The following is a 12,364-nucleotide window of genomic DNA, read 5'->3' on the forward strand; positions in this document are numbered from 1 at the left end:
CGGTGAAAAACCGACAGTTATCATCATGTACCTTAGGTCAGGAACAAGACAAGAACACCTGCTGTCACCATTGCTTTTCAACTCAGTACTGAAGGTTCTACGTGAAACAATCAGGCAAACCAAAGAAATGACGAAGTAAAACTACTGCTTCTCACAGATGACATGATCCTATATGTAGAAAATTTAAAAAATATTCACAGAAATTTACTAGAGCTAATAAATAAATTCAGAAAAGCAGCAAGATATAAGACCAACACATAAAAATCACCTGTGTTTCTGCATAACAGCAATAAATAAACTGAAAAGGAAAGTAAGAAAACAATTTCATTTTCAAACAATAAAATATTTAGAAATGAATTGAATCAGGAAAGTCAGAATTATACACTAAAAACGATTGAACATTGCCAGATGAAATTAAAGAATATTTTAAAATGTAAACACACCTTTTACTTATGCATGGGAATACTTAATAGTATTAAGATACCAATACAAGGGATCGACACCATACAACAAAATCGCTATCAAATTCCAACAGGTTTTTTTGAAGCAGTGTGAACACTGATGCTTGTGCCCTAGTGCCACCAGGATATTGCTGAGGTAGGTCACCAGTACAGAGGAAATCTGGACCAGCAGGTACGTCTCTCCCACCTGTCGTGGGGGAAGGCCATGATGGCAGCGATGAAAAGATACCCTAATGTGAGCAGCTCCAAACGTGGTAGGTCTTGAAGTCCTTCACCAGCACTTGGATCCAGTTGGCAAGCTGCACAACCAGGCTATTCAGGATCGAGTGGGGCCTGCTCTTGTTCCTGATATAGTTGACCATGTAGAGAGAACAATGGAGGTGAAATCAATGAATATTTCATTTACGAATATGTTATTAATTAGTAGATGAGAGACTCATAAGCAAACATTCTCAGCACCAGTAAAATTGACTCAAGAAGCCGCCCTGAAAGGAAGTCAGTTCAGCAGCTGTCTAGAGGGCCTGATGGCGAGTAAGATATCTTCAAACTCCAGTACAGGGGGAAACGCCATGGGGTGCGTGATACGTAAATTAAACTCCGAGATTGAGGAATTGACGGCTTTGGCAAGGGAAAGAAACATCAGGATGTCGATGGCAGCTGCAGTGTTTGTCGAGAAACGTGAGTGCCATCTGACGTGCAACATCAGGCCGCAGCTCTCCATGCCAGCAGCATATTCATTTGTTATTTACAAACACAGGTCTTGGTGTAGGTAGACCTTTTTTTCAAATCTAGGGAGTCTGTGAATTTTGATAAAAATAGCCAAATGCAGAGGTCTGCTAATTAAGAGATCATCCCTAAATAGTGATTTTTAAAATGACCATCGGCTTTTGAGAGTGCCGGTGTTTATAGGGAAATGTAACAACCTGGTGTGTGTGTCAGGGGGCAGGGAGGTGGGGGCGTGCTTTGACACTGGCATTGGTGTATGGAATTCAAGTAGGATTTGGAAGCTGTCTGTGTCTGGGAGCTCTTCCGGGGCTTTGGATCAACTCCAGAACAAAGCAAGGCTGCTGCACTGACTTGAGAGTGCTTTTTCTTAAAAGATAATATCCTCTTGTATTTATTTTGACACTTAATGTAAGTGATAAACCTCCTTTCATAAGGTTTCTTATGAAAAAGACCAGCTGACCCGTGTCCATAAACCACAGAGTGTATACAGGCATATTAAAAATGCATTGCTAAAATTTACATAGAATATTGTTTAATTTCTTAGTCAAGTTACATTGGTACTACATTGATAAGAGCAGGCTAAATCCAATAAGATTTCATAGTTTTTGCTTTTGTTTTTACTACAGAAATAACATTTCAGCCAAACATAAAACATTAAAAAATAGTGATATTTGATTAAAAAAATTTTGCTGTGGTGATTTCTGTAAATTAGATTTTGAAAAAAGGTGCAATTTCCTAATGCTAAAATATTCCAGATAGTCCTCTTTTAAAAATAACTAGTAATTTATGGCTTTTACCAGTTAAAATATAAAAACATGCATCAAACAATTGTATTTAAGAGGAGAAACTGGAATAGACTATAGACTATTGAGCATCATATCCTATCTACTATTAAAGATGTATGCATTAAGGGAAAGTTTTCTGGTTAATAAAAATTCTATTAATTATGGTTTTTTAAATTATGATTTCTCTTTAATACAGGTAAAGAACTGGGGTGGGTGTGGGTATATAAGCAAACTGATTCTCAGATTCATATAGAATTGCAAAAGATCTCAAATATTCAAAACTATTTTTAAGAAGAAAAACAATAAGAGACTTCACAATCCACAATTTCAAAATATACTTTAAAGCTACAATAATCAAGAAAGTGTATATTGGTGTAATAATAGGCATATAAGAAAATGGAGCAAAATGGAGAATCTAGTAATAAATGCATGCAACTATAGCCAATTTTCAACACCAGTGTCAATCTCAATCAATGGAGGGAAAGAATATTCTTTTCAACAAATAATGTTGGGACAACTGGATTACCTCATTAAAAGAAAATGACTCTGTGTTTCTACAAACCAGCAATAAGGAACCTAAAACCTATACATCACACTGTCTATGAAAATTAGCTAAAAATGGATCAATCACCCAAATCTATAAAACTCTTACAAGAAAGAGTAAATTCAGGTAAATAAAACACAAGTGATATATTATCATGTAAAAGTTGGATTTTAACAATGGGTTCTTGGATATGATATCTAAAGAAAGAGCAATGTATATTGCAATATATACACACACATATATAAAGAATAAAAAGGTAAATTGGACTTCATTAGTCTTTTTAAGCATCAAATAACTTCACCAAAATTTAAAAGACAACCTACAAAACAGAAGGAAATATTTGGTAGATATATAGCTGATAAAAGTTTCATAACCAAAATATTTAAACAATGTCAATAACTCAACAACAAAAAGGGAAAACAACCTAATTAAAAATCAAACTTTAAATATTTCTCCCAAAAGATACACAAATAGATAATAAACATAAAAAGAAGCTAACTCTAATTGGGAAGAAAATGCAGATCAAAACCATGAAGAAATACCACTTCTTACTATAAGGATGGCTAGTATTAAAAAAATCACAGGTGTCAATTATGTGGACAAATTAGAACTCGCACTCATTTATGTTGTGCATGTAAAATGGTAAAGAAAACAATCTAGCAGTTTTTCAAAAAGTTAATCATAGAACTAACATATGATTCAGTCATCCCAATTCAAGGATGTCTTGGAGAGGGACTCAAACAGATACTTGTACACTAATGTTCATTGTTGCATTATCCACACACTAAAGAAACAGAAACAATACAAATGTCCATCAAAAGAAGTAGGTTGATACAGGATTTGGGGAAGATGGCGACGGAATAACACATACCAGAGGGACTCCGCAGAATTCAGCCCAGGAGAGTTGCTTAGAGGGAAATTCAACACTGTTGGAATGCAGGAGGAGCATCATAAAGATAAGTAGGCAGAGACCCATGGGGTTTTGAGGGGCTGGGGGCTTTTGGCTTACCTCAGTGGAGGCCTCTAGGGCTAGACCTTGACCCAGCCACTGTCGTTGTTGGAGCTGGGACCATTTGGAGCCTATAGGGTGGCTTGCTCTCACACAGCCACAGTTTGCCACCACTTGCCCTGTGGCAGGAACTGGACCCTTGCAGCTCTACGGACAGGGATGGGGTTCAGCTACATTGTTGCTCTTGTTTTTATCTCCTCTATGTCCCGCCCCCCTCCAGTCTTGCAGGGCTGCCCAGGGACATTTTCTCAACACAACCACAGCTTGCTGCTGCCACCTCAGAGCAGGGACTAAATCCTTGCAGTTCCACTGGTGGGGATCGGGAGTCAGCTACATTGTTGTGATTGTTTCCATCTCTTCACTATATCACCCATCCTGCCCACCTCCAACAGGGGATACTCTGCTCAACAACTTACAGGGGAATTCCTGCCTGTGTGCCTGGGGTCCTACGGTAACTCAGCCAACACTCCTCAGTGTTCCAAGCTGCTGCAGGAACCTCTGCCCAACCTCCGCAACACCAAACCAGGCAACCCACCAGCCTTCTGGGGCACTCCCCTGAGAGGGAAGCCACAGGAGGATAAAGTGGTACATTAATTCCATAGTGAAATAAGCTGTAGGCAATTTGAAGAAGCATTCCTACAAGTCTCTCAGAGAGAGTCAGTGCTCTTCGACTCCCAGGAAAATGGCACCTGGCTCCTCTAAAACAACACAGTGCAAACAGCCATCATCCCCAACGACCTCAATGAAAAACAAGAGAGACAGAAAAGGCAATGGCATAAGATGTCCTGAACACAATGACATGCATAGAAGAAGCAGACATTGAGCTGCCACAGAAAGCAATTTTCAGAATGCTACTTGGAGTCATACAGGATATGAGGGGAAATAATAGAGAAAAAGGATGAAATGATAGAAGAGGTAAAAGCCATAAACCAAAGGGAAATAAAGGAGGTTAGGGAGGAGATAACAAAAACCAGCAGCAGACTCACAGACTTTGAGAGTCAACTGGATGAAGCAGAGAACCACTTCAGTGACTTGGAGGACAGCCAAGCACACTTTAACAAACACGAACAAAAATCGATTAAGATCATCAGAGAAACTGAAGAAAACTAAAGAGCGATGTCTGATGCTATGAAGCTGAACAACATTAGAATTATTTGCTTACTGGAGGAAGACACAACAAAGAAATCATCTGCAACAATAGTGAGAGAATTCTTGGAGGGAAACTTCCCCAGATTAATGAATAAAAACCAGGAAATCATTCAGGAGGCTGAAAAAAACACCAGCTATACTGAATCCCAAGAAAGAAGTCACCAAGGCACATAAGAGTTAAATTATCCAACTTTTAGGAAAAGGAGAAAATCATGAGAGCAGCTAGGGAAAAACAAGCAATCACATATAAAGGTTCTCAAATAAGAATATGCTGAAACCTATCAGCAGAAACTATGAAGAAGAGGAGAGAGTGGAGTAACATAGTCCAAAAATTGAAGGAAAACAATGCAAACCCAAGAATACTCTACCCAGCCAAATTATTGATCAAGATAGATGGAGAAGTAAGAATCTTCCAAGACAAGGAAAAGCTCAAAGAATACGTTAGAAGAAACCCAGCCCTACAAAAGAACCTTGCTGACCCAGTATGGGCAGAAGAACAACACTCACCAAGCATAAATAAGAGACCACCACATAGAACAACCTCACCCAGAGGGCAAAAATGAGAAAACAGACCTCAAGATAGCATTGACTTAAACATGGAAAGATTTCCAAAGCTGCTGAGGTAAGCTTTTAAAAAAAAGGCCAAAGGGGCATAGGGAAAAGCTACAGTATACAACATTCCTGGGGTGAGGACCAGGTAATATGGCAGGGACCAGACCAAATACAGTGGTACACATGGTAGACAACTAAAAAGGAGGTGGGGAAAGGGGAAAAAATAATAATAAAAAAGAAAAGGGTAGTGGGGGCACAGGGCACTAACCCACCCAAGTAGAAGCTATTGTTTGTGTCTCCACAGGGAAAGAGGGACCAGACTTCAACCCGATTCTCCAAGATGTGAATACAACATGCCGTTGTGGACTAGGGAACCAGTGGAGAGGTCTGGGGTCCGGCCCCAACACCAACTACTAAGTAGACATCTGCCCCTCCCCTCAGAAGAATATATTTCAAAGGACGGCACTGAATCTACAGCTCCAGGAGAGGGACATATCTGATCCGAGCACATGGGAGCAGATGAAGGAGAAGAGAGTGGAGCACATCATGGCTCACCAGGTCGTGAGGTCACTGTTCCAAATGGGAGCAGCCAGTCAACAGAGAGAAACACATGGCCGGCCCCACTATGAGACATGACGCCCCTCACTGACCCATAGCCCTGTAGGGGACAACATCAGAGATACAGTGTGGAAATTGCACCAGATCAGATCCCATCACACTGAGGCAAAACATTAAGGGAGTGCAACAGAACAGCAAGGGAATGGAGTGGCGAGGTCCCCAGGGAATGCTGAAGGTGGACATTGGGACCAGGGCATGGTGCTTCAAAAGATTGAACTGGAAAACCCTCCTAAAGGCCAACAAACAATCCCTGACCTAACTATGAGCTTTACTTTCTTGGGTTTTCTGTTGTTGTTGTGGTGGTGGTGGTTTTTTGGTTGTATGTTTTTGCTTGGTTTTGCTCTGTCTTGTTTTTGTGCATGTTATTATCTCTGCAGGTCTGCCTAAATAAGATAGGCTGGATGAACAATTGGAAGATAAATCAATGGGACTGACAGTCTCCCAAGGGACATGGGACAGGGGGAGGTGGGGAGAAAGGTAGTGGTGTTAATAAACCCAGGGACAAGGGAACAACAAGCGATCCAAATCGGTGGTGAGGAGGATGTGGGAAGCCTGGTTCTACATGATGAAGGGTAATGTAACTAAGAGGAATTGCTGAAACCCTGCTGGGGATTGAGCATGATAGTGGGACAGGAGGGAAGTCAAAGGAAATAGAGGAAAGAGCTTGGAGGCAAATCGCATTTATAGAGATCTAGATAAAGACATGTACATATGTAAATATATTTATATATGAGGATGGGGAAATAGATCTATGTGCATATATTTATAGGTTTAGTATTAAGGTAGCAGAAGGATGTTGAGCCTCCACTCAAGAACTCCATCAATGCAAGAATACATTCTTCTATTAAATTGCCATTCTATGATGCCCACCTTCCCGACACAACCGCTGAAGCCAAAGAGGGTGAGCAACCAAATTTGGTGAAGAAAGCTGATGGTGTTCGGCTATCAAAAGATATAGCGTCTTGGGTCTTAAAGGCTTGAAGGTAAACAAGCTGCCATCTGGCTCAGAAGCAATAAAACCCACATGGAAGAAGCACATGCGCCTGTGTGATCACGAGGTGCCGAAGGGATCAGTTATCAGGCATCAAAGAACAAAAATCATATCATTGTGTGCTCACCTCCCTGATACGACTGCTGAAGAAAAATGGGTGCATAAGCAAATGTGGCGAAGAAAGATGATGGTGCCCGCGTATCAAAAAATATAGCGTCTGTGGTCTTAAAGGCTTGAAGGTAAACAAGCGACCATCTAGCTCAGAAGCAACAAAGCCCATATGGTAGAAACACACCAGCCCGCACGACCACAAGGTATCAAAGGGATCAGGTATCAGGCATCATCAGAACAAAAAATCTTACCATAGTGAATGGGGGGGGGAGTGCAGAGTGGAGACCCAAAGCTTATTTGTAGGCCACTAGACATCCCCTTCCAGAAGGGTCTTGGTGAGGTGAGCCAGTCAGGGTGCGAGGTAGCAACGAAGAAACATACAACTTTCCTCTAATTCCTAAATGCTTCCTTCCCCTCCCCCACTGTCATGATCTAAATCTACCTTGCAAGTCTGGCTAGACCAGAGGAAGTACACTGGTACAGATAGGAACTGGAAACACAGGGAATCCCTTCAGGACGAGTGGTGTGAGTGGTGATATTGGGATGTCATAGGGAGGGTGGGTTAGAAAGTGGGAACCAATTACAAGGATCTACATGTGACCTCCTCCCTGGGGAACAGACAACAGAAAAGTGGGTGAAGGGAGATGTGGGACAGAGAAAGATATGACAAAATAATAAGTTATAAATTTTCAAGGGTACGTGAGGGAGGGGAGAGTTGGGAGGGAGGGGAAAAATGAGGACCTGATGCCAGGGGCTTGTGTGGAGAGCAAACGTTTTGAGGATGATGAGGGTAATGAATGTATAAATGCTTTACACAGTGTTTACACAATGGATGTGTGTATGGATTGTGATAAGAGCTGTATGAGCCCCTAAAAAAAGATTAAAATAAAAGTAGTAGTTTAAGAAATAATTTTATGTATAATCACATGTCACAGTATACAATTTTTGACTTGAGATAGTGCTTCCCAACTGAGATAATTGCATAAATTCTGTTAAAATGATCACTGAACAATGGCTTTATTTTTAAACAGTAAATAACCCTTTTTAACATGCCTGTTTTTTTCCCAGGTTTTCAAGTATGTACAAATAACTTTTCTTGAAAAATGTGTGTCATAGAATAATTTTTAAACTATTAAATGTTTTATACAAAAGTATGAATCAATAGGAATAAAATGTGCTATATCTGAGGGCATACCACCAAAAAATGGGAAAAAAACACAGTGAAGCAGAGCTTTTGTTGTATGCATTTTTCCTGTTACTGAAGCATTGAATGACTCACTCTGAGTTAGTGCAACTAGTGGTGTTGCCTAGGAAGATTCTCTGTGAATACTGTGAATTTTGTCATAAGAGCAGTTCCCCTTGAACTTCATTTTTTTGTGATGACTATTTAAGAGAACAGCATACTACTGTGCAATTTTATTTCCTGCTAGGGGAAAAATGATGCACAGACTGTTGTGATGTTGAACACAGGTTAAATGGACAGCGTGGTGGGAAAAAAATTCAAGTGTATGAGCAGTTTTCTTGTGTCAAAAAAGTGAAATGTCCATTGATGACAAACCTCATTCTGAATGTCCAGCACCTTCCTGAATGGATGAAAATGTTGACACATAGTACATTTGGAGTTCATTCTACCATTTCAGAGTGTCAATCAAACTTTCTATATAGAGGTTCTGAAAAGAATGCATAACAGTGTGAGACAAAATAGGCCTTATCTGAAGCAGACAAGGACTGGTTTTTCCACCTCAACAATAGGCCTGCTCATGCAGCTATCTCATTGCACAAATTTTTGGCAACAACCATCATGCCTCTGTTGCCCCAAGCATCTTACTCACCTGACCTCACTCTGTGTGACTTCTTTTTGTTTCCATGAATAAAGAGGAACATGAAAGGACAGTGATTTGATGAAGTAGAAGAGATGGAAAATAAACAATGAGAGCGATGCTGTCAGCCATCCAAACAGATGAGTTGGAAAAATGTTTCTAAGAATGGGATCACAGATTTCACAAATGTATTGAGTGCAAAGTGATGAGGTTATTATGTAAAAAAATGGAAATACATAGCTTTGAAAAAAATTCCTCATAGATATACACAAAGGAATCCAATTCCACTATAAAAAGGTTTAAGAAGCCCTGGTGGCATTGGACAAGACCACGGAAGAGGGAATCAAAAAGGCAGTAGCCTTCACAATAGCCAAGCACAAATGGAAATATCTAGGGATACACCCGACTAAAATAACCCAAAAGATTTGTAGGAGTAAAACTACAGAACACTATTACAAGAAACCGAGAGTGACCTCAACAAATGGAAGAATATCCCATGCTCATGGACTGGAACGCTAAATATAGTAAAAATGTCAGTTCTGCCCAAGGCACTATATAAATTTAATTCTATCCTGATACAAATACCATCATCTTAAAAAGTGGAAAAACTGTTTAGTAATTCATATGGAGAGGAAAGAAACCCAGAATCAGCAGACAACTCCTCAAGAAGAAGGACAGTGGGAGGACTTGCTTTACCTGACTTTAGCACCTATTATACAACCACAGTGGTCAAAACAGTGTGTTATTTGTATAATGACAGATACTCAGACCAATGGAAAAGAACTGAAAACCCAGACATAAAACTCTAGCATACAGATATTTGATTCAAGCCAAAAATTATCAAATGGGAAGCGGATGCCCTCTTTAACCCGTGGTGTTGGATAAAATAGATATCTACCTTTAGAAGTATGAAGCAAGACACTTACCTCACTCCATGAACAAGAGCAAACTCAAGGTGGATCACAGACCTTGAGGTAAAACCCCAAACTATTAGGACCATCAATGATGGAATTGGGACAAACCTGAGAATTTTGACACAGGGGATACATAGTCTATTGGAAATAGGGAAGGATACAAATATAAATGAGGTACAAATTGACAAGTGAGATATATTGAAGATAAAACACCCATGTAGACAGAAAGAATTTGCCAATAGAGTAATGAGAGAGCACACAGACTGGGAAAACATCTTTAGCAATGACACATCAGACAAAGGTCTTATTACTAAAATCTACAGTACTCTGCTAGCTTCCCCAAAGAAAAATCTAATTGCCCACTGAGGAGGTGGGCAAAGGACCTGAACAGAAGTTTCACAAAGGCAGAGATCTGAATGGCCAATAAACATGAGAAAATGTTCCTGATCATTAGCCATAAGAGAAATACAATTTAAATCAACTATACGATACCACCTAACACCTTCAAAGATAGCCCAATTCAAAAAACCAGAGAGTAACAAGTGTTGGAGCGACTACGGTGAGATAGGAACCCTCGTCCACTACTGATGGACCTGAAAGTATGTACAGGCACTATGGAAATCAATTTGGCAATATCTAAAACAGATATAAATTGAGCTACCATATGACCCAGCAATCCTCCTACTAGGCATATACCCAGAAGAGGCAAGAAACAAACCACGGCCAGACATCTGTGCTCCAATGTTCATCATGGCACAGTTCACAATCACAAGCAGTTGGAAACAACCCAAATTTCCATCAACAGAAAAATGGATTGGAAAACTGTGGTAAATACATACAACAGAGTACTACGCATCCCTAAAAAGCAGTGATGAATGCATGAAGGACATATTCCCATGGGAAGAATTGGAGAAAATAATGCTAAGCAAAGTAAGCCAAGCACAAAAGGACAAGTACAACATGAGTCCACTGAGGTAAGTATATATATATATACATATATACACATACATACACACATATATACACATATGCATACATACACACATACATATATATACATATACACACATACATATACATATATACACAGAAAGGTGGGGTAAAGCTACTTTATACATACATTCCTTGTTTGAGATCCAGTTACTATGTCAGGGGCCAGACCCAATCCAAAGATACTCATGACAGCCAACTAGAAAGGTGGGGGAAAGAAAGAAAGAAAGTAAGATAGACAGACATGGGTAGCTGAGGAACAAGGCATTAAACCCACTCAAGGGGAGGGTGTTGTTTATAACTCCACATGAGGGGAAGAGAGGGGCCAGCCTTCAACCCAGTATGTCAAGACAAGAATGTAACATACCGGCATGAAGCAAGGAATCAATAAAGAGGTCTGTGGAGCAGACCTCAAACCCCACTACATGCACCCCACCACTCCTCCCCAGAATAATTCACTTTAGAGGACTACACTGAAGCTACAGCTCAGGAAGGGGTGCATCTGATCAGAGCACAAAGGAGCAAACGAGGAGGAAAGAAGGAGAATAAAACACATCCTGGCCCACCAAGCCCTGAGGACGAAGTTCCTGCTCAGAGCAGCCAATGCACAGAGATGATCATAAGGTCAGCCCCACCATGAGACACGATGTCCCTCACTGACCCATAGCCCTACGGGGGACAACACTGGAGACACAGTGTGGGAATTGCGCCTAATCTGACCCCACCACAAGAGGGCAAAACACTAACGGTGTGCAACAGAGCAGCAAGGGGAGAAGAGCAATGAAGTTCCTGCAAAATACCAAAGATAGATTTGGGGGCCAGGTAGCATCTCATCGGACTTGACTAGAAAATACTCCTAAAGCTCAACAAACAGACCTGGAACCATTTATAGGCTTTTCTGTTTTTGCCATTGGTTTGTTTTTTGTTTTCTTTGTTGCTTTGTTTTGCTCTGTCTTGTTTTTGTTTATTGTTATCTCTGCATGTCTATCTAGATAAGACAGACAGGATAAACTATCTGGAGACCACAAGACTGACGGTTCCTGGGGGACACGGGAAGAGCAGAGGCAGGGGAAAGGAATGGGGGTATCAATCAACCCATGGACAAGGGAAAAACTAGTGATCTAAAATCAATGGCAAGAAGGATATAGGATACCTGATGGGACTTGATCAAGGGCAACGTAGCTGAGAGGAATTACTGAAACCCAGATGAAGGCCCATCATGACAGTGGGACAAGAGGAAAGTAAAAGAAAATAGAGGAAAGAACTAGGAGGTAAAGGACAATTTATAGAGGTCTAAATATAGGCATATACATATGTAAATATATTTATATAAAATGATAGGGAAAGAGCTCTTTGGACATATATTTATATATCAATTATTAAGGTAGCAGATGGGCATTGGGCCTCTAGTCAACTATTCCCTCAATGCAAGAACACTTTGTTCTAATAATCTGACATTCTGTGATGCTCAGCTTTCCAACATGATCGCTGAAAACAAAGCAGGTGCATAAACAAATGTGGTGAAGAAAACTGATGGTGCTCAGTTATCAAAAGATATAGCATCTGGAGGAGAAAAAAATGATTAGGGCAAAGACTGTACAGATGTGCTTTATACAATTGATGTAAGTATATGTATGAACTGTGATAAGAATTGTATGAGCCCAAATAAATTGTTTTAAAAAAAAGATATAGCA

This window comes from Tenrec ecaudatus, chromosome 5 (assembly GCF_050624435.1).
Source record: "Tenrec ecaudatus isolate mTenEca1 chromosome 5, mTenEca1.hap1, whole genome shotgun sequence".
Taxonomy (NCBI): domain Eukaryota; kingdom Metazoa; phylum Chordata; class Mammalia; order Afrosoricida; family Tenrecidae; genus Tenrec; species Tenrec ecaudatus.